The sequence below is a fragment of the Melopsittacus undulatus genome, chromosome Z (genome assembly GCF_012275295.1).
Source record: "Melopsittacus undulatus isolate bMelUnd1 chromosome Z, bMelUnd1.mat.Z, whole genome shotgun sequence".
Classification (NCBI taxonomy): Eukaryota; Metazoa; Chordata; class Aves; order Psittaciformes; family Psittaculidae; genus Melopsittacus; species Melopsittacus undulatus.
In genome coordinates, this window is record NC_047557.1 from 91,767,208 (window position 1) to 91,789,576 (window position 22,369).

The 22,369-nt window shown below is 42.4% G+C and overlaps 1 protein-coding gene across 1 annotated transcript in view; it reads left to right on the forward strand.

Annotated features, from left to right (window-relative positions):
* Positions 1 to 4,515: 4,515 nt before the first annotated feature.
* The window catches only part of CHST8 (carbohydrate sulfotransferase 8), a 179,627-nt gene continuing 161,773 nt past the window's right edge, over positions 4,516 to 22,369 (forward strand). The window contains exon 1 of the mRNA XM_005152185.4: positions 4,516 to 4,615. The gene's annotated coding sequence lies outside the window, so the exon portion shown is untranslated. The remainder of the gene's footprint in view (positions 4,616 to 22,369) is intronic.

The window sequence follows — 22,369 nt, forward strand, 5'->3', positions numbered from 1 at the left end:
TACTGGCTGTCTGCAGCATAAGCAATTCTCAAGAAATGATCTCTAGAGGAAAGCCCTGTTTCCAGTCAGGCATAGGTACCCCAAAGCAGCATCAATAAAATAATATCAGATCCTGGGACTGCTCATAGAAGAAATCTAACTCTAGTCCAAGTATCTATGTACTTCCACATAGTTGTTTACTGTAGTTTCACTGATCATCTGGGATGCACCTATTTCAGCTGGGCATCAAAATGAAAGGAGCTTGCAAATGAGCTTGCTTCCCAATGAGTTTACATATGGGGCTCAATTCCAGGTGCATTACCATCCCATTATGAAATGCTTTTCCAGGGAAGGATCCAAAGGGAATGAAGGATTAGAGATATGGGAGGCAATCTGGCCTAAATTTGCTTTAGACTTTCCTATCAGGCTCTTAATTTGCTGCTTTGTTGCACTATTCTGGATGTATCACGCAGAGAGCTTTATTCACAGGGTCTGCTTTTGGGTCTCTGTGGTGTTTCAACAACACAGAGGGGAAGGGGAGGAAGGTAGAAGGAAAAAAAATGAACACTTAGGTTTTTCTGTCCTGAGGATTTGTCTGATCTGAGGAAATCTGCCAGGTTGCAAATAAATACATATATACACACATATATATACATTTCCCTCCCCTAAAGCCCTCCACTGCTCTTGCTGCTTCTGTAGGAGGTTGATTTTGAAATATCCCTTCCAAAGCTGGGATGGATGTTTCCAGTGTTGAGGTTTATTAAGTTCCTATGGCAGCTATTTCCAAGGCTGCTTTGTCATGTATTTCTTTGCAAGAGACTTTAAGAATGGCAGAGAGGCTTTGCAGATAAGGATTTGAATGGCAACCTTTAGACTAGAAGTGTAATAGGAGCATCAGGGAATTAAATAAAATTATATTTTTCCTAGATGTCTGCTTAAAAAGGAAATTCAGGATTTTATGGATGCCCCAGAGACAAACTATTACATTACATTCCCCACAGTTCTTATTTGAGTACTGTCTGTTTGAGCACCTCAAATAGCACAGAATCATTCATAAAGAATGGGCAAGAGAGACTGTGTCCCATCAATATTTCAAGCTTGGCTATCAAATCAAGAGAAATTCATGAGTTCTGCTCCAGCTCAACATTTGCAGGTTTGATACCATTGTTTGACAGTTTAGGGGGGTTTCCCTCTTCATTCTCATTGTCTTTAATATTTTATATGTTCTCCAGTTGATGCTATTGTAATATTTATTAATTTTCTTTCTTTTTTTTTTTTTCCTTACTTGGCTGCACTAACCAGTTTCTTCTTTTCTCTTTCAGCAGGGAGAAATTCACACTCATTTGCTATTTGTAGGGTGATGACATAGTGTGAAGAAGCAGTAATGATGACTGACTGATAGAAGACACCATATGTTCTCTTCATTTTTCTCTGTGATATTTTCTGAGAGATGAATAAAGACTCAATATAAGATGAACTTTCCTATAATACTTAATAATAAAAAGAATTACTTTTTTTTTTGTTTTAACATAATTGTCATAATGGGGCAAATAATCTTTTTTAAAAGCATTCTGATAGTATTGCTATAAGTACCAGGCTCTAAATCACCAAGATAAATCATTTTTAGTCTTTTCCACCAGAAATATGCTACATGTGTCTAAGCACCAAAACCAAATTTATAATTAATTGCACCCCGAAATATTTTCCAGCTTTCCACAATGCATTTTGTTAATTGCATTTACTTACGACAAAACAAAGGTAAACAATTCCTTTCAGTTTTAAAAGAAGTGAGATTATAAATAGGATTCTAAGTGACAATTTGTAACGTATGATAACCAGAAATCCTGATTATAAGCACAGTCCTAGTATCACTAGATCACAACAACAATACTAGATTCTATGCTGGGATATTTCCTTACACTCTGAATGTACAAATTTGTACAACTAATGTAAAAATCCCTTTCAGTAAATATTACATTCACTTTAATATATTTTTATCTCAGAATAATAAGAAATCTCATTTCACGTGAACACCTGTATGAAAATCTTTTACTGTTATAGCATATTTACCAGGTATATTTTCTTATATAATTATTATTTTTTTTTCCATTCTGTCCTTTCATTTCATTCTATCTCAAAACCAAGGCTCTTTGATTGTTGCTCCTCCTCCTAACTTCATAATAGCCACTAACTAGCACCAGCCTGCAGCCAGAGCCTTACATATAACTGCTCAATTTATTAGGCAGTCAGCAGCAGAAACAAAGAAGTAAACAAAAGGGATTCACATTGCCTTCTGTTCCATTGGAGACAGATTGGGGAAAAGATAAAATTCAATCCTCTCAAATACAAAAATAAACCACGGAAATCCTTGTTTTGAATACTTTATTTATCAAATTTCCAAGAATGCTTTGCAAATGATAGAGACAAAAATTGAAGAAAAACATAACGATGAGTCCTGCCAGGGCTCTTCTTTGGGTTTTGTTTTCAAGGTCATTCATTTAAAGCAATTTTCATAACCCAACCTGAATAAAGGGTACAGAGCCAGCTCTGCTCACTCTGCTCACAAAAGAGAGCACCACGCATATAGCAGGTGCAAGTTTCCTTATGCCACACGAACAGGAGCCAGACCTCGGAAGACAGTATTATCCTTGGTCACCTGCCATAGCAACAGACATCTAGGAATGTTTGACATTTATAATCTGTAACTCGATGCACTTTCCCCAGTGAGACTATTTATTTGTGCTGTTAAAGCATATGCACCCTGCATCAGAAAGAATATGACAGAAGATGCTCAAGTCAAGCGATGATTGCAGTTTTCACGTAAGGAGCATGTGTTATTCTTCCTCTGAACTCCAAGTGGCATGAATGCATCTCCCCCTGGAAAGCTGTTTTGTGTGCACTTTTCCTTCCTATGACAACAGAATTACATAAAGTCTGATCTCAAAACTCTCAATCAAACATCCCATTCATCAGCAAAGACCTGGCTTGCTTAAAGACTACAGAATTGGGTCCCTAATCAATACTTTAATAAATAACACCTACTTAGTGGGAACAATTGATTGCTAGGGAGCAGACTAAGTATAATGTATTTCTGTTAATCTAGTCAAAGAATAAATGTCACAGTTTATTTATAAGACACACCTGGAACTATTCAGAGGCTTGTAGGTAGGATCCATCTTGACATACATGTAACACTGTATGTGCACAACGTCCTGTTAAGGATGGATGTCAGGGACATCAGTGTAACACATTGACTTTTTCTGCTGGTGAGTCCTACTGCTAAAGCTCAGCTCCACAATCCCCTGGCACAAAGGGCAGCCTCTGGGACCCACTGCTCCGGGAGCTGAGGAGTGGGTGCAGAGCACTGTGTGCCTCCTTGATGCACAGGCTATGGGAATACTATTTCATTTTATCTAACTCTAGTGTTTCTTGATTTCATCCAGTGGCCACTTCATTACACCAAGCAACAACTAGGTGTGCCGGAGAGGCTGTTCTGGGAATTATAGACATACCCTAGTTTTATTCTTACTAGACTGCTCATTGTGCTGTGGGAGAAAAGCCCCTCGGTATTTTAGAGTGGAAAATAGCCAACAGAGAGTGCAAGAGGTACCTTCCGTGTAGTTAATTCACAGTCCACACACCAGCTCTAGCCAAAGAACCTCAGTCTCCACCATGGCCTGACCACAGCACACAGTTTATTGTTTGGGAGCACCATCACTTCAGTTCTCTTCCAATTACTTATTCCATTTCTCCCTATGGGGTTTGTGTTCACAACAACCTTCTTTTTTTGGGAGTAAGTGTGGGCCACCGATCTTCCCAACTAGACTCAAAATACACATTATTTCCCACAGTATTGTTAAATTGCAGACCGGAGAAGGACATGCCCAGAAGGATGCTTGTATTCACACCGGGGATAGGCGAAGTGTCTCCTTGCCCCTTTCCTCCCAGGAGACGACGCCCGCTCAAGGACGCAAAAGCTTTCCGGGCGCCTTGCTGGGACCTTTCCTCCGTCTGTCCCCCCCAACTTCGCGTTCAGGGGTCGCAATATTTGGGTCAGAGACACTCAGGCACCCGCTCCTGATACAGCTTGTCGGCAAGGAGCCGTCTGCGCGCCTGTGCGCACACACAGGCTCCACTGGCAGCCCCCTGCTCCGCACGGCAGTAATTTGCCCTTCAGACAATGCATAATTCAACAGCCTTCAAGGCGGCCGGCGCCGACAAAACGTGTCAAACTTGAGAAGCGAGCGGCACCCCGGAAAGGCGGCGGCACCGGCACCGCCCGCGCTGTCCCCGGGCCGGCGAGGGACGATGTGCCGAGGGCGCAGCAGGGCCGGGCCGCGCTGCGCTCTCCGCCGGAGGCCTCCGCACCGCTCCCGGAGGTGCGCAGCGGGACGCGGCGGGCGGGGACCGCGCTGAGCCGAGCGGAGCGGGGCCGGGGCGAGGCTGCGGCGGGGGGGCGGGAGGCGGGGATCGGGGCGGTGGCCTCCCGTCTCCGGGCGGGCTGTCCCGCTTCGCTCTCTCCTCCCCGCCGAGGATCGTCGGCGCGGAGCCGTGGTTGCGTCGCGCAGAGCGGCGGCAGGCGGGCGCGGCGCGGAGGATGCGCTGAGTGTGGGGAGACAGCACGGCCGCGGCACAGGTCAGTGGCGAGTTCCCCCTCCCCGGGCAGGGCTGTGCCGCCCCAGCACCCCCGTTCCCCCGCATCCCCCTGCTGCTCCCCAACTTTTCCCAGCTCCACTTCGCGAAAGTGCCCAAACTTGCGGCGGGGCATCCCTTGTCCCACATTCCCCCCTTACCCCGGCTGCGCGATCCCCTCACCTCGGGGCTGCCCTCCCAGCCCGCAGCATCGGAGCGAGCGGGCAGCGCCGCAATTAACAGCGCCGGTAATTGCTGGGGTTGCGGGGCAGGTGCCGCGCCCGGGGTTGGGCTCGGTGCGGGCTTCCTCGGTGCTGCGGCGCGTCCTTCCTCCTCGGTCCGATTCCCCTCGCTCGGGCACGCTGCTCCGAGAGGCGTCGGCACCGGGAACCGAACTTCAGGTGAGGGATGGAGCCGGGGATACGGGGATGGATTGGATGCCTGTAAGGAAAGGAATGGGATCCAGAGCAAACTAGTTAGCGAATGCCGGCATCTCCCTAGGCTGGAAATCTAGTTGACCCGAGTTCAATCTGTGTGCAAGCAGGGGCGGGTGTTAAGGCACTTTCTTATTACAGGAGTTGGTCTCCAGTAATGGGGAAACGGGGTTTGTTTTAGGTGCTGTTCTACCACATTCCCCTATAAATGCACCTCTCAGCAAGTCACACGTTCCCCTTCCCAGTGATACTGGTAACTCAGACCTTGCAAAATGCCACCTTACCCTTAAGAGCATACACATTCAAAACACAGCAAGCATACAGCAGAATAATTCTGCATAAGTGTGCTAGTACCACTGTGATACCTCTGGGCAACCAGACAGCCCAGGCACCACGCTGGCATCTGGGGTTCCCAGAGTTGGCTGGGAACAAGGTGATGCCCCGTTGTAGCTGTGTAGTTGTTTCTTTAAGCCTTTTGGGGGGTTAGGAAAGCCCCTTATTGTAACTGTATTCTAATGTTGCTTTCTGGCTGCAGCTGACTTGTGTCGTGGGCAGATTAACACGCTTAAAAAACCCAGAGATGCTCATTTTTTTATGTTACCCCGCTTACCCTGAAATGCTCATATTTTATTGCAAGATTGAAAAGTTGCAGCTCTTCACAGAATAGGCTGTATATACAGTACCAGTGTAGGGGAGGGGGGGTAAATGGTAAACCCAGATGGCCTCAGAAGTGAAAATCAGAAATACAGTCTCTAAATCCATTTTGTTTATTAAAGATGGTCATCATCTGATGAGAAAGCTATCCCCATCTTATCCCGGGAAGCTTTCCTTTTGTTAGATGCCTAGCGTCTCATGAATTCCTTTCATGTCCTCGGGATTTTCTCTTTTCTAGGAGCAGGCCACAGCAGCTCTCTGTGTTGGGGATAACCATTAAGCTCTTCTTTTGAATTCATGAGCTTCCAAATTAAACTTTTGCTGACACCTGCTACCTACCCTGGTTGAGCAGAATGACAGTGTCACCCAGGCTCTGCCACCAAGTGAAGTAAATCACAAAGAGATGCAAAGTGACCTGGTTAGGTCACACAGTGATTTGGGGGAGCTCTGGGAAACCGGGGCTACTGGAAATCTAATCAAAGTCTGCTTCTAATGGAGCAAACTTTCCAACAGCAATCACAGGCAGGAATTAAATCCATAGAGAAGACAGCAGCGGAGATTAATAATCATCATCATCAATTAGCTGATGGAATCAAACAGAACCAAATGAGGGTAAACAAAAACCTGGCTCCCCCTCAGATCTAGCCCCACCTTTATTTATCCAGTGTCAAGGATCCCTCCTGGGCGCTGCTTTCAAGTGCCAAAAAATTTAGCAGGTGTCATAACATAAGGTCAAGACTTAATTATTTATATGGAGACATCAATCATCATGTGGGGATGATTTATTTATAAATCACCAGAGCTGTAAAATGAGACAGTGAATTCTGATTTTCTCCTGCTCATCGTGAAAGGGGACCAGGATGGTCCAAGCTGTAGCTGAGTGACCTTTGGAGCCTGCAGAAGTTTCATCTTGGCCCCACATGGAGGAGGGTTTTCTGTGCTTTTTAAATCGTGTAACCAAAATGTCACCAGGGAAATCTTATGCATATTTGCTACATCTCAGTAATGAACATTTACTGATTATGGATTATCTGGAGAATTTAGCTTTTTAAACATTATTCAAATTTTTATGTTTATGTAAGCTAATAAGACTAAGGAGATTCAGTAAGTACTCTTTGCCTTATGGTATTTGAAAAGTATGTCCATTGGGCTTAGCTCAGCATCTTCCAGAATCGCTTTTAAAATACTAAAATAGAATTTTTCTGCCTGAAAAAAACCCACCGCCCTATCTGTGCTCAATATAATGCTCTTTCCTCACAATTAATGCCAAAAATCAATTTTCTAACATGCTTTTTATGTTCCTGCTGATCACAAACAGAATGGCACGGTAAAAGCTTTTACTGCCATCTGATTAGTCCACAGTGGTGGTAAGTAAATAGCTTGGGCTAGTCTGGCTGCAAGGTTCCCAAGCTGAATGCAGTGGATACAGAGAAAAGCATGGGGTGCAAAGCACCAGGAATAATCCTGCTCTGAGTCATTCAAGGAAATCTTTATCAACCATATGAGTAGAAGCAGGATCAGACCCATAGGTTTTCTGATAGCTGGACAAAGTAATGAATATGTGCTTGGGACATTCCTGAACCTCCTTCTTCTCCAGGTTTCCGAGGAAAGGTTAATGACAGCCAGAGTTTCTCGGAGATTTGTCATTTATTTATCTGTTAATAGAAATGGGGCTGCTGATCTTATTTACATGATTGCATTTTAGATAGGGAGGTGGTGATTAAGTTAGACTGAGTCAACCCTGTCAACCAGGTAAGGTCCTTTCCAACCCTAATTTTCTATGATACTATGACCTCAAGTTCCCTCCCAACCCAAACCATTCTGTGAAACTGGTTAAAAAAAAAAAGACACAACCAAAAAACCCAAAAAAAACCTTAGAATACAGGAAGAAAGAGATGGAAAGGGAAGCTACAGTGAAGATGAGTACAGCTAGGATGGAAGGTTTCCTTTGATCTCCTCTCATTATCTCAATAAAACTCTGTATAGCACAAATCCATAAGCTTTACCATTCAAAAGGACTCTTCGAAGCATGAGGAGTATCCAGGGCAGCTCGTGATCCTTCTGAACTTCATGGCAGGACTCCATCTTGGCAAGAGCAAGTCAATAAGCAATCCTGCACATCCATTATACTGTTCCCAGGGATTTTAAAAGATGACCATTTATCACTGTATTTCAGTGACAGAAATACTAAAATAATATCTTGCTGGGTTTGCAAGACAGTGCAGATTATGGGTGAAAGGATGGATGAGCTGACATCTTTAAGGAACAATTAAGACATTAAGAGTGGGGGAAAATATTTTTAGACATTAACCAATCAGTGAGAAGACTGGAATTTAGGACAGGATTCAGTTATGAAATGTTCCTCAAGCACACACTGGATCTTACCCAGAGCATATGAAAAATGAAAGATTAATAGTATTTCTTGTAGGCAAAACCAGTCAGCTGCTTGTGTATTTTTATGGTATACTGGGTACATTTATAGCAGTTAGTAATGCCAGCAAACGTTCAATATAAAGAGTAACAGATGTATCGTGAAACAAGGCACTGGCAAGGCAGGTGGGAAACGATTTCCAAAATATTGCAGCAACCAGGCTGCAAGGAATGTAGTAAGATGGTAAACATAATATAATAGACCTAAGCAGCTTTAACCAAAGCCAGGGTTAAAGCCTCAGGTTGAGTCCCACTGATGCAAGACTGAGCCTGACTCATACATTACACAGAGGAGGAAAGCCAGGACTTGCTGCATGCAAACCCCAGCAAAAGTGTCTTCCACACCACACCATCCCTGGTGCTTCAAAAGGCGAAAGTGACAATGAAATCACAGTTGAGCGCAAAGAGGAGAAAGGAGGGGAATGAAATTGCATTGGCTCAACAGCAAGAAACAAATCACAGACTTCCTTCATCAGACAGATGATGCCTAACTAGGGCACAAAGTGAACCACGAAGGAAGGTGGCAGATTTCACAAACTAGTCATGGCAAAAATGGTGAATTTCACAGCTTGTAGTGAATTCATGTTATAGGATGAAACAGCATAAAGTGATTAAGAGTTCTGACTGATAAAAGTAATAAGCATGTGAGCCTTAGTCATCACACAGCAGCTGACATTTCTCCCTGGCTTCAGCTGAGCCATAGGAGCAGCATCTTTAGCTGTCTTTCTGATGTTGAGTGAGGGCTAGTAGTGGACATCCACAGATGAGGTATTTCCAGGAGTTTTCCATCTCCAGGAGTCCAATGGGAGTTGGAGCCACTGTTCTGAAGGCACAGCCTCCTCTCCCAGTGCCGCAGCTAAAATCTGGAGCTGTGGCCTCAGCAGTAGAAAGCATGCTGCAGGAAGAGGTCAGGAGACAGCATGGCCCTGTATTTACAGCATCACCCCACTGGTGGAAAAGCAAAATGGGAGGACAGCTGAGAGGTTGGAACAAGGGGGTAACTTGCAGTACGCTGCCTGCCATTCTGGGGACAACCTTCCAGGTCTGGCAATGCCACTCCTAGAACCATTTGGTGCTGGCATGTGCCACCTCATGGTAAACATGCCACAGCATGCATCCCTAGTATTAAGCAACCACTAAAGAGCCCGTTCATTGGCTTTCTTCTGAAAACCACCCAATTGCCATTCTTTCAGGGATAAAAATCAAAGTCACAAGCCTCTCTCACAGGTGCTGTTATCTGACTTTTTCTGGCAAAACATTACAAGAGCTGTTACATTGCATTTTCAAGGAAAGCTCTTAATAGGTACTGGAATACCACCCTACCATTTGTATACCACTTAGACAAGGATAAAAATTCTGGAGAAATATGTCACCATTATATCTTAATTCTTTTGTTTCAATGCACAGTCTTCTATCATAGTTCTTGAAAATCAGAGAGCAAAATGGAAGCAAAGTGAGCTAATATCAGCCAGGATGAGGCCACCCCAGAGGATTCCTCCTCCGGCAGCATAAGACTCCAACTCACCCTGTTCAAGGCACACCATTGGGCAGGGTCTGCCAGGCCCCGGCATCACACCCCAGAGCAGAATGGCTCTGCAGGCTGCCAGGAAGGTTAACAAACCCCAGCACTGGCAGACGGAGCTGAAACTGCAGCAGAGTCCTGAACCCTTCAGAGAGCAGAGCGTGCCAGCTTCCCTCTGTTTATTGAGGGTGTTCCAGCATAGTCGGGTCCACTGAGTGCAGCTGTATTAACATCACACAGGGAGAAGGGAAGCTGAGGAACTTGCCAGGACTGAAGCCGTAGAGGAATGTAGTGGGGCAGTGCCAGTTCCTTCAAATCCCACCTGGAAGTTATTAGCCATGCGCTGGAGGCGGTGGAGCACCTGCATCCCAGAATATCAAATGCGCATCATCTGCACAGAGCCCAGCTGAACCCCGGCTGGGCACTGTGTGGCCACAGCTCCACTATTCCTGACCCAGAGCAGGGCAGGATTTTAAATTGTACACCAAAGAGACACTCTAAGAGGAATTGATCACTCTTTAGCAAGGATAGGAAAATAAAGTTTGAAAAGATTCCTAAAGCATTTCTGAAGGAATGCTTTTGGACTCCTAGTAGGGAACTAGACTTTAAAAAGGCAGGACAGAGGGAGAGGCCCTCTTCTCCCAGACTGATTTCAAAACTTGGCAGATTTGAGAAACCTTTCAGTAACATTTTGCGGATCAATGCTAATTTGATGCATTGGAGCTCAGCACTGTGCCAATTCACTGTCAAACTGATATTAACTAGGCATGTTTATAGCTCAAGGTCCATTAAATATGCAGATGTGACAATTATCGCACCTCCCTTAAAATACTTAATTTGATATGTGTATCACAGCATCCATAAATGGCCTTTCAGTCTTCATCAGAAAGATGCCTGCCTCACTCGAAGGTGTGAGCCCTTGCTGTGGAGGAGGGCTGAGGTTGCGCCTGTGATGAAGACAGAAGGCAGGCAATGGGGCTGACTACTGCCTGCAGTGCTACCAAGAGCAGCATGACCACGATAAAGTCTCCTAGGGCCTGATCTGCCAACCCCTATTCATACAGTAACCAACCTTGTGAAAGTCAGTTAATGTAAGTAAATGAGTAATTACTCATGCTGGGAAAGGTGGCAGGATCAGTTACGTAAACTTTCAGAGTGGTTTTTGAACTTGAATGTCTGCAATCTGACATCCACTTATAGCTAGGAGCTAAATAAAAGTTGCTTTGGTTTTTAACAGTTGCTCATATGAACCAAAGCCACAGGAGATCCTGGGTTTTAAATCTGGGTCCCTTTAATACCTGCACAGAAACAGTTTAAGAAATGTTGGTTTGTCATTCTATGAAGTGTGACCCTCAAATGCAAAAATGATTCCCTTCTGAGTTGTGAGAATCAAAGCAGTAGTTAGCTTGTGACATGTATTACTTAGATGATTGACTTTAGACACCTATGTTTGAATATTTGATTTAATATGCCTTCATTTTTACATCCTGCCATAGGGATACTACTTAGCTCAAAGAAGAACGATGAATTTTTCTGTTGCTTTTAAGTTCTTTAATGGGAGATGTTATATAAATAATTATTTAATATACTTTAACAGGTTTGTTTTGGTTTTTTTAGCATGAGCTGCTTGATCTGCTTAGAGCATATAAATCAGTATGAGCTGAATTAGTAAAATAAGTTCAGAAATCTGAATGGTGCATCAGAAGTTAAACTAGTGCATAAGAAGGGATTAAAACTACATTGCTCTTTCATTTCAAAACGACACAGATTGTTTTGTGGATGTTTGGACATCTCATTTCTTAGGAATCACAAAATCCATTTGAAATAAAGGAAGAAATTGTAAAAGTGGTATCCTGGTCAATAACATATGAATTTGCAGGCACATATATGGGAGATGCCGTGAATCTCCTCTTTGTGTTGCTGTTCAGAAGAGCAGTTATTTTCTTCATTTTTACAGATGCCAAAGGCTCAGAGAAAGGAGTACTTACAGAATGCTGCCCTTCTTTCCTTGCAGCAGAAATGTATTTGCCTGCTTTCTCAAGTAACAGAGGAGATAATCCTGTCCTAATCGGCACTGACTGAAACCTGCTCACCTGGAGGTTATCACAGCATCAGGTGTAAAACAGAACATGACCAACTATTATTTCATCCTTCCATCTCCTACTCCGAACTTACACATTTCCACACCACCAGTTCTAGGGAAAGTTGCCTCCCTGCCATCTCTATGATGTTTTACAAGTGCTTAGATGCTTTTTCCCAGCTTTCTGCAAAAGCATATCACACATCCAAAAACCAACTCTCCAACTACAGAAACTAATTTATTACTTTTCTGGCTTTACAGCTATACAGATCACAGTGTTAAGTGTTTCTTGCTACTAGTGCCTTCCCTCATTGCAAAACCCCCTGACAGTGTTTCAGAGAATCAGTTACTACTTACTATCAAAATGGTTCAAAATTAGTTATGCCTGGATGATCCATCTGGGGAAGCTGCTGTCCAATGAATTACTACTCTTGTCTGCCTTCACACAGCCCTCCCCAAACTCCCCAGCATCTCTTCACTGCTTTCCATCACTTAACTTAGTGCCAAGATGAAAGGATGGCAGCTGTCTCAGCACTTAATGCCAGTATTCTTCCTTTGCAGGCAAGGGGAAGGGATTTGCTTTCAAGCTGCCCCTTTTCCCACTGAGACTGACAATAATATTATCTCACATCTTTAAATATGGGTCTTGAAGTTAATGGAGTGACAACAAGATGCAGAGGCAGAGGTTTCATGTTTATGATACAGAAAATTTACATGGATCATTTTTTTCTTTTCTTTTTTTTTTTGATATTTAAAATCTAAATAAACTTTTTCAGTCTTAAAATAGTTGCATGAAACATATGGGAACCACTGCCCAAGGAGCCTATAACTCACATAAAGCTCTTTGAATTCTGCATCTTACACAGAAGGTCTACAGCACTGATGGCAGTCTGTACATAGTATCCACACATAATAAATAATCACACTTACCTGCACTGTGTTGTTCTAACTACATTGCTGTTAACATCTCTTGCAGTGTTTTCAGTTCAGAATACTAAAATCAGCTTGTTGTTTTACCTATAGTTTACATTGGGACAAGCCTGATCTTAGATTAGTGTCAGGAGTTTATTTGAGGTCTGTTATAATATCAGCATGTCACTAGCACAGGAATTCATCTGGTTTTCATAAATATCTGATAGGGCTCTATCACCATCCTCATCATCATTTTAGGCTGGTTGGAAGAGGATCTCCCCACGATTGCAACCCCTTTCTGAGTTGTCATGGAAAGCCAGTTGGTGGGTGATATTTCAATCAGAGTGTTCTTATAACAAATTCCATTCAAATTCTATCTGAAAGGGAGTTAAGGTTTCATCCTGCTGCTTAGAGAATGATATGCTAAATGCAGCTTCCCATGGGCTTGGCTGCAGTCCAGCACTTTGTAATTTATAGTTCTCCTTCCCAATTCTGGCTGTGACCTTGGGACCTAACAGTGAAGTTCCCCCTGCCGATAGCATCATTGTAAAGATGCCATCCTGGAGTCTTCACCACCTTCCCACCTGCCACAAGGCAGGAACATGGCAGCAGATCACCAGCACTCCCACAGAAAGGCAGGAGGGAGCCGGGAGCCGAGGGGAGCACTCATTTTCTCACTTTTACTAATAGGAGCAAATCATGGAACATTGTTCTTAAATGACAGAAATTATTAGCCAACTTCAAAGCATGAAATGCATTTACAGAAGAGGTTTAAATTATGTTCGCCAAAGGCATTTTCTGTAGAGACAGCCGCAAAAAAAAACCCTCTAATTGGAGATCTCCAAACAGCTGTTGTGCCCAATGTATTTATATTGGAAAATAACTTGAAAGATTATGTTAACATGCGATTAAAAAAAAAATGTTTAACATTATTACTGATCTTACTGATACATCCTGAGAAACACTGATACTGTTTTCCTGAGAAATGTGTGTGTCCATGGCCAGAGGAGCTGACAACCCAGATTGTAACACATGCCATTTTTAACAGAAAAAATGTGTAATTGAGAGAAGTTATTGCCCCTTGAAGATTACATTCATTATAGATTGTAAGAGAGATATGTCTTTAGAATGGTGTACTTCCCTTCAGTAGCTATTCAGAAAGACGATCATTTAAGCCTATGTATGCAGCTGTGGATTGTTTTAAAAAAGTTATTGAAGGAGGGCAACTTGGAGGAAGGTGCAGCAGACCCACATAGCTCTTCTGTTCCTTTATTCTTTCCAGGTTTTTCCAAGGACATACCTTCTGGAAATACTTGTTTGCAGGTACCTATCTGAATACCTCAGGATGGGGAATATTTTTAAAATAAAAAAGGGTGACATTTAAAAACCATGATTTTAAAAGTCTTTTACATTTTTTATTTCACCAGTAATTGTCAGGTATTTTCAGCACAGCAAATGTTACAGGTTTAACTTTAAGACCAAAGAAAAGCAAAACTTTTCACTGTTTCTGGTCTTCAAGATATTCCATCTGATATTTTTAGTGATTGGCGTTTACCATAAACAAGCCTTTTCTGTAACTCAGTCATAACCCTGAATTTATACAGATCAACCTTGAAATGCTTCTATGATCCGTGTTGTAGACATCAGAGAATCATTACATTAATTAGTTCTTTTGTAAATAAGAAACCAACAAACACAAGAAACTCCCTCTGCAAGATGCTGTCACTAAGATACCACTGGCAAAACATCCTTCAGCTCTCTTGATTGGTCTAAAATGTGGTGACCCTCAACTGGAGAACTTCAGCACAGATTCATTAGGCTTTTCTGCTTAACTACAACACAAGTCAAATTAAAATGGTACAAAATTGTTTCAGATACAGTGTTGCTACTCCAGTGCTTCTTCTGGCCTGGCATTAAAGATGCAGAATGCTCACATTTAGCATCTCATTTGCTTTTGCACTATGTGCTTCAGCTCTTGTTTTCCCTCAGTTGCACAGGCACTGGAGGCAGCTGCAGAGCAGTCCTGCAATGATGTCCCATGGGCACTACATTGCAAAGAAAGCACTGGAGAGAGGGGTCTCCTGCAAAAAGACATGTATTTGCTAGCAAGTTAGGGGCAGTGCCCAAAAGTGAACTTTATGGAAAGGATATTAGATGGCAGCAGCACTGTGTGTGCAGGTACCTTCACTGTGGTTCCTCGAAGGCAAAGGGCGACCAGCAGTGTTTATGGAAGGTTTCTGTGGAAGAGGTTTTTTTGTGCTGTACTCTGAGTATTTATTCTGGCAGTAGCTCTGTAACTGTGCTGTAAACCTCCCTGCGTTCTGGTTGCTGTGTACCCAGGAGTTTGACTAGATGCCAGCCAGCAGCGAGCTCTGTGATAATCATGTATCATGTCGCAGTGGGAGCCCTGTGTCTGTGGGCAGCAACAGCCTTTCTGCTTCCCACCACACTTCTCTGAGTAAATGAACCCCACTTCCAGAGTGTCTTCTGGACTGTGAACTCGCTGTCGTTTATAATTAGCACACCTCATAAAGTGTGCTGGGCATGTGTTAGAAACACCTTTCCTTCCCATGTTAGAGAATTAATATCAGCTTGTCTCAGACCTGGCTGACCCCATTCACTTTCATTTCTAGGGCAAAGGGAAGTAGTGGGGAGGGCTTGCGCAGTGGGGACCCACCACTAGACTCACAGGGTCCTACTCACTCATTTCCTCCAGGAAAAGCTTTCTCTTCAAAAAGTCTTTATCAGCCATGGAAATCCATCAGCCATGGAAATCCATCAGCCATGGAAATCCCATTCTTTCAATGGAGACCAGAGCTGGCTTTTGAGGTGCTCTGAACAGAGGCAGCGGTTTCTTCCACCTTTCAGTGTTGAAGAGAGTTTTTGATATGAACACCAGTATTATCCATGCAAACCTCCAGCTCCTCATCCTTAAATGACTTTGAGATTTTCTTCTATAATCTGTCATATCAGCAGCCCTCTTGGCTGGACTTGCCTTAGTAACACCTGCTTCTTTTTCCTGCAGTTCTCCTGACACCCCTGTCAGCAGGATGGAAAGACAAACTTAGTAAGAGCGGATGACATGGAATTCATCCACATTTGTATGGGAAAGAGGGGTGCATGATGGATAAAGGAAATATTTAAGAGAGAGCAACAAAGGAAACAGCTGAGCTAGTTCAAAGAAACAGTTCTGTCTTGTAGTTCCATGTAGTGCCCTATGACATTACCCAGAGCATAGCCTGCAAGACCAAGAAGTGCTCTTTCAATATGATCTGGCTCTTGTGTGTCTGATTAAAATTTCTCTCTCTTTTCCAGTGATATGCCACCTCACTGGTTGCATAAACCTGGCAGTTATGCTCCACTGGGTGCCTTCCCTGTCCAGCTATTAAACTGCCCTGTCTCTTGCCAGGGCTTCTTTCCACCCCCCTAATATCTCACCTAAACTTTTTCTTTCTTAGCTTCAGGCCATTGCTCCCTGGCCTACAATTTTCTGAGACTGTGAATAATTCCTTCCCTTCATTTCTATTGTTACCTTGAAGGTATTTATAGACTGTGATCATGTTCCCCCTGAGCCATCTCTTTCAGTGGACTATGAATTTAGCTCTCTCAGCCTCTTCACATGTTATGTTCTCTAATCCACCTATCATTGCTCTCCTTTGTTTTAATCTTCTTCTTTTGAAGGTTGGTTACTAGAAATACACAGCATCATGGTTTTACATGGCCATTATTTATATTGATTTACATGCACTTCCCCCAGTTAGCTGTATTTTCTTACCCAGTGGAGCTATTTTTGTTTATGTTGGTTTACTCTATGAAATTCTCTCTCCCCTCTACAGATTTAATTTTGCAAATTAAAATATACCAAATTACTCTCCATTTTGCTGCCAAGGTATCAACAGAAGGCAGTAAGGCTGAAGAAGGCAATTGACCGTGAAGACTCCTAAGATCAATTCTTGTTTGCTGCAAACACCTTTGCCAGAGTTAGGTGCAGCCTCCTGCACAGGGGAGCTGCCCATGCAGCCTCTTTCCAGCTTGCTGCTTTTTCTAAAGTTTATAACAAATCTACAGATGACAAATCTAAAAAGCAAAAAGCCTCAGGAAAATGCTGATTCGTGTCATAGAAAAGGAGACCATGATTGGGAGCGAAACTTTTATACAGGGAAAGAATCACATCCTCCTCAGAGCAATGGGAAGGTTCAGATGAAGGGAGAAGGTTGAACCTAATTTTTAAAAATTAAACCATATTAAGATTTCTAACAAAGTCAAAGCACTGGAAGATGGAAAAAAACTTCCTATGCTGTAGCATGTGTGGCTCTGTGGATGTGCCCAGGATTAGATTGCTGGGCACCTCCCAATCACTCTGATGACTGTGTAGAACTTGACACTAATGATGCCCCTTGTAAGACAGAATAATCTATCAAACTAACCAGCTTCTTCCTTACACTTCCCCATCATTTTGTACCAGTCCCTTGCATTTACTTAATCCTTTATTGCCTGAAACAACTGTCTCTCTTTGTACTGGATTTGCAGTTATAGTCTCAGTTCTGAAAAATTTTGAAGAAAAAAAATAATACTTGTAGTAATAATATTGTGTTTAAAATAAATAATTCTTATTTCTACATGGTCTTATTGAAATAAAACAAACTCTTCAATAACTAATAGTAGCAGTGTGTAAGAGGACTGCAGGCATAATTGACATGACAAACTTTCTAAAATATCTTCTATCTTCATACTGTATAAATATTTATTCTTAGCAATACTGCCAATTTTTCTAGCACTTTACCTCACTCTGTTTCAGCAGAGCCGTAGCAGGCTTCATGCCACAATACAATGTGGACAACTAACATATGCAAGGCTTGTTCCTGTGAAAGAATTAAACAATCTCAGTTTTTCTGTTCAGTGATTGAACCAAAATTAGTGGGGGAAGGAATTGCTTTAGGTGTATCCAAAACACAAGTGACTATTTTGTTTTTATCACAGAAATCTTCAAAATTGAAAATAATCGATACAAAGATTTTTCTTTGCTTAGAAGAATCAAAATGAAACATTTGGTTGGTTTTGGTTTTTGTTTATAGAAATTGTTTAGTCAGTTCCCACTCTCATTTAACAAAAAAAAAAAACTAAGCGAGCTTTAGCAAGAATGCAAGAAGTAATGATATGCCTTTCATGGAGTTAGCGTTTATAATGGACAGTAAAACACACTCTGGAAATCAGCTGCTGCTTCTGTCTTTTGGGTAATTGTTAAATTCAAAATGTTTGAAATATGCATTGTAGGATGACTTTAATTTTCCCAAAGGCATTGACAGCTCCTGGATGATACCACACCAAACTTATTTTTCTTTTTCCTTCTAATAATCACTAATCCACACAAATTTGTTAGTTCCTAAATAGGAGCTCTTCAGTCACATTGCTTGTGATACCTCTGTCAAGGGCTGAGCGTGGTGCAGAGGATCTCCAGGTATGCAAGTTTGCCATGTAATCCCCATGATATATTGGATATGATTTGGATTCTAATTTTTTGTGGCTGTTCTAAATACAACAGTGTACCAAAATAACACATCTTTCCTCCCTGTGCACTGATAGCATTCAGAAAGGAAAGGTAAAATCCTGTGATGAAACATAAGCAAAATAAATTTGGAAAGCAGTATTTGCTGTCTGTCTCCAAGAACAAGAACCTCTTCTCCATCTCCACCCTCTCTGGGCAAAAATATCACCTTGTTCTGAATTTATTTAAAACATTAGCCAGCCCACTTCTTCATGCAATAGGAACATGAAGGTCTTTGTAACCCTTCAGTGAGTGACAGGAATGGTTTAGCTTGGGCAAGCCGAAGCAGAAGCACAAACTGGGAGCCCAATGCAAGCCCTGCTCCGAAACCCAGGGAACAGGCTGTGCTGTTTGCTTACTGAGCAGAAGGAGGGCAGGGGGTGCAGGAGGGCAGGAAGGGTCCAAGGAGCACCTGGTCTGTGGTAAGACACTGATCTATTAATGACCTCCTTACTCTCAGCATAGCCAGTCCTGTACCCCCTCCCAGACACCGCGCTGACTGAAAAATATACAAAATAAAATCAGGCAAAGACAACACAATGTGCACCTGCTGAAGGCAAGAAAAGGGGGATCTGGGCTGTCCAGAGGCTCTAGTGAGGCCACAGACATGAGGCAAAGGGAGGAAAGCGTGCAAGAGAAGGGTGTACTGAGACTTAAATGCAAAAGTGAGAAGCTAGATTAGCTTAAAGGAGACCCGTCGTACATGTTCCATGTGATTCCTGGAGAACTGGAGGCTGGCTGGCCATGAAAATCTCCTTTCAAGAAGGACAGGGAAACAGTTTATAACAATTCTCTGTGGTTTGATGAGTTTCTCAAAGCCTGGACCTTGGATCAGTCAAAGCACAGCAAAGCCTTTCTCTTCCCTCTGACTGCCCTAGGTGTTGTCCAGAGTCACCTTGAATGTTATGAAAGCAAACACCTGCTGGAAATTAACTCATAAACTATGGTATGGGAGCATACATGAAGCCCTGAAAAACCACTACTGACATTACAGATTCGTGTCTTAGAGGGTCTATGCCAAGAGGCAACTGCGGCTTCCAGCTGTTGTACAGAACCTTGCAGGACGTAATCCTCTTTACAACTTTAGGAAGAAAAAGAGATCAGCATGGGAGTGTGACTTCTTTCCTGTGTCCTACAGGGAAAAGAGATGGGGAAGAAAAGGACTCCCAGTCCATTCCCAGAGAATCCTCCAAATTAGGGGAGGAGAGTCCTTCAGCATCCCCATAGAGACTACTGCATTTATTCCTTTTCCAGTGACTCCCAACAATCTTCACAGATTACCACCCCCTTAGGACAGCACTGCTTGCAGACTCATAATGCTCAGTTTTCTCTTGTTCCTTCCCTCAGCATCTCTTCTGAGCTGTTATTTCTGGGCAGGAAGAAGGTTTACAGTTCTTCCCCCCTTTTCATCTTGTAAGCTGTACCCTGATCTCATTCTCTGCTGCTACGCAAAAAATAAACCAGGCACCTGAGCATGGTTTATCTTAGTAATATTCCATTTCTCTGTCAGACGTTAAGGTCAGGTGGTAATTTTGGGTGAGGTACTGTCTGCAAAGACAACAAATGCAAGAACCATATTTCTCCCAGCAAAGGATAAACTGGATGACCCAAGTGATTTTCTCTGTCACTACTATCTATGTTCCCATTATGGAATAAACTACTGGACAAGGAGAAGGATTTAATGCTTTGACTGTAGTGATGGATACTACCAAAAAGCTCAACTTAGTTCATCTCCACGCTGCCTTATAAGGGGCAGTATGTGGCAAGCAAAATAGCAGCATTTCTCTTCTCTGCAGAGGTGATCTGCAGAGCGTAGCATATCCCCCAGAAGGGTATCAGGATTGCAGAGTTGCTTGGCTTGGATGGCTCGGTATTGAATATCTGTCTGAACATAAGAGGTAAATTTTTTGCTTTCTTTCCTAATTTTTAGTCTTTCTGAGGTATATTTCAGTCTGGAATGAATTTTTAGTACTTCTGTCTATACAGCTCTAGAAATGCTAAAACAGGGAGAAGAAAGTTCAGAAGAAATAGAAAAAGAGGTTACAGCATTTCCTTTTACAGCATTTCCTGTCCCTGAAGCCTGAGGACTGCCTCATGCCTGAAGCACACTCATAGGCTGTTCATTACCCATCTCAGGACAGGAAGAAAGTTGAACTCCCGATGCCAGCAGAACATTTCTTAATCAAATAATCTGTTATTAATATCCTATTCATTATATGGCAAAGTTCTTACAGGTCAGTCTGATGTATTACTTTTCAAACAAGGATACCATTGTCCAGCTCTTTCCAATAGCAAGCTACAAACCCTCAGCCTTGGATACTTGCTTTTCTAGGCAAATGAAGAAAAAAAACCTTTCTGAGTGGGTTTTACAAAGGCAACCAAAGATAATTAAGTTTATAAATATGAAGGTGACTCGTGGATGTTTATACTGCCAAGACTGAGAAATGTTAAGGGGAACAAGATGTCCAGATTCTACAGCATCCCATTTTTTTTTTGAAGCATAACTCCAAAACTCCATAATACCAGAGAGTGAATGGTTTTATTCTGCTGTTAGCCACTCAGCTCTATTAAGAAATTCTTGAATATTATTTCTCTTTTTTCTGCCTCTTCTCCCTCCCCACCCCCACCCCTGCTTTTGTTAAACAACTAGAGAAATACTTCACTCAAAAATCCATTGTAGTCAGCGAGTGTCTCTAGCTGGCACTGGATAACACTGTCATTATGATTTAGGGTTGCACTGATTGTGCTTTATTATTTTTGTATTTTGTAGAAGGCTTTAACCCTCATTTTATGTGTTCATCAAGTTGTTTAAAGTGGAGGGGCTCTCAGTCTCCATTGCCATACAAAAAGGAAATAGAGGAGCTTACTGTTATTACCATGCAAGCTAAACAGTCTGAACGGTGTCTTTTAGCCAGATGTAAATCCACAATTATAAGTCACCATGGAAGGGGAATGGCAATCACTTCATTTTGATGTATTGCCACAATACTTTTCATATAAATATAGTGACCAGAATAGGGAAATTAGATTTATTTTGTATGCCTTTATGCAGTAAAGATATTTCTTCAAAGCACCATTTTGTGCTAGAAGTCAAAAGAGTATCTCTGAATAAGAACTACTCGCAGAAGAAAGAAGGGATAGTGCCAGGGTTATGCACAGCATAGGGATAAAAAAAAATCTGCTGCATGGCATAGCTGTGTATGGCTGTATAATTTCTTCAGATTGGGATGTACAGCATGTGTAGTTGTGTTCATGTAATGCATAGAGTTTGCCCTGCTTCACATAGAAGGGCTATCCCGGGAGCTACAGGGCAATCAGTCTTGGTTTCTACTTTTCCATAGACTTCTGAGGTATTTTCTGCAAGTCATTTCATTGTGCCTAAGTTTCTTCATCTGTAAAATAAATCTTTCAAGTACAATTGGATCAGCTTCATACAGCAAATTACATCTGATGCTGAATCATGTCTTTTATCTCTCTGTCTGCTTATTTTTATTGTGAGGTCCTCAGGGCAAAGACTATCACTTGAAGTCTCATATATAATAAAAGTCTCTTTAGCACCACAGATTCCATTCTCAGGGACTGGAAGCTTACTGTAATAAAAATAAACAAATGTGTTCAGCCACTGGCATTCAAATAAAGCCAGCAAACCAAAGAAAATCTATACTTACGGCCCTCTCTCATAAATATACTGGCCCCAAAACCAGATATACTGTTTAGGTACATCCCAGGACAGATGTAAAACACTGGCTATGCTTCAGCCTTTGGCCAATTGGAAGTGTTAAGAAAAGCTTTCCTGCCACAGCAGAGCCATTTAGGGATAAAATAACAAAGATCATGGGCTAGGAAACAGGATACTCAATAGTTCAGTGGACTTAACAAGGGACTGAAAACTAACATTAATATTCCTGAAGCTGTGTTTTCAATTGTAGGAACAGGTTGTCTGGTCCAAACATACCTGGAGAAAAACCTAAAGAGGGATTTTTGTGGTGATAGAGATGCATGGGAGGGTATCTGGAAAAGCACCAACAACACAAACAGGTCTGACTGTTCTTAGAGCCAGGGCTACAAGCCAGGTTTTGTGGCATGGCCACACAGCATGGAAAGACTCATTAAGAGTGCTTTCTTACAAAACAGAAGCTATAATCTTGTTCTAACTGAAAATGTCATCTGATACAGGAACA